The sequence below is a fragment of the Petaurus breviceps genome, unplaced genomic scaffold (genome assembly GCF_028583685.1).
Source record: "Petaurus breviceps papuanus isolate PSGF00001 unplaced genomic scaffold, PetGlider_PUasm1.0 185, whole genome shotgun sequence".
In the NCBI taxonomy this organism is placed as follows: Eukaryota; Metazoa; Chordata; class Mammalia; order Diprotodontia; family Petauridae; genus Petaurus; species Petaurus breviceps.
The window spans coordinates 3,575,801-3,577,002 of NW_027185797.1; the positions used below are offsets into that span (position 1 = coordinate 3,575,801).

Here is a 1,202-nt window from a genome sequence, read left to right on the forward strand (position 1 = left end):
TTTAGCCTAGGGGCAGGGAAGATCTTTAAATCTGCATTTCCATTACACAACCTTGTGCCACTCTGCCTCACTTAAATCTAGTTCACAAGTCAGGCAGTACATCTCCTGTGATGTCATCGGTCCTCTTTGAAGATGAAGGGCAAAAACAAAAACAGTGGCTCGAGCCATCGAGCACCACAGTCACTGAGGAATCAAAGTTGTATGACACAAAAAATAATGGGGATAAAAAAAAATAGGATGCCTTGTCAGCTTCAGCAAATGACCGAGGATTCACTTGAAGGAGAGATGTGGGACATCAGCGAAGAGAAGCGTGACCAGAACAGGAGGACAGCCAGTGATGGTGCCAGAATGCAGGATAACAGCTGGCAAGCCCAAAAAGGCCTGGAGAAGAGCCTCAGGAATGCTGAGCAGACCCCCCTCTGGGAGACTTATGGGAGGCCAAGAATGAATCCCACAGTCTCAGAAGGTGTGCAATAGACAGGTTACAGTGTGGAGTCCCCACATCCATGAGATTAGCACCCACTGAAGTACATATGAATGGTGTGCCTCATTTCTTAAAAGCTCTGGGATCTGAGAGCGCACAGACCGTTCCAGGAGCCCAGCTCTTGAAGGTCTCGCTGACACCTGTCTGTATTGGAAGCTTATTTCAGTCATCACTTGTACCCCCCAGCTCTTAATCTTTTTAATCCCTTATTGGACCACTCCTCACTTTAGACTGCCGGATAAACCATGAGGAGGAGCTGAGAGGACAGGCCAGCTCATATCTTCAGGCTTTTCTCTTTTTTTCCAGAGGGCCTCAGAACTCCCCTTGAAATGCATCAGTCAGCCATAGACTTCCTTGGGTTTTCTTGTTCCTCTAAGGGATAACACAACCTAAGCTTGTTCTTTTTACGCTAATAACAAATTATCGTAACATCAGTATAAGCATCTCTCTGTGCATACTTGTACCATGGTCTGCCTGAAAAGTAGTTCAAGTTATTACCCGTGTTTCCCCGATAATAAGACACTGTCTTATTATATTTTTTTGGACAGAAAAACACCATAGGGCTTATTTTCAGGGGAGGGCTTATTTTAATGAACATTGACAGCAATTTTAATAAACAGGTAAATGTGAACAAAAAAATGTACCTTTATTCAATAAAGAACAGGATGACGCGCTCACTGCTACAGCTCGGAGCGCGGCATATGTTTCACGGGGGGGG

The 1,202-nt window shown here is 45.0% G+C and overlaps 2 protein-coding genes across 2 annotated transcripts in view; one reads left to right on the forward strand and one right to left on the reverse strand.

The window, feature by feature from the left end:
- CDCP1 (CUB domain containing protein 1) overlaps positions 1-1,202 on the reverse strand; it is a 562,995-nt gene that overhangs the window by 487,407 nt on the left and 74,386 nt on the right. The gene's annotated exons all lie outside the window — the stretch shown is intronic.
- LARS2 (leucyl-tRNA synthetase 2, mitochondrial) overlaps positions 1-1,202 on the forward strand; it is a 137,037-nt gene that overhangs the window by 104,628 nt on the left and 31,207 nt on the right. The window lies entirely within an intron of this gene.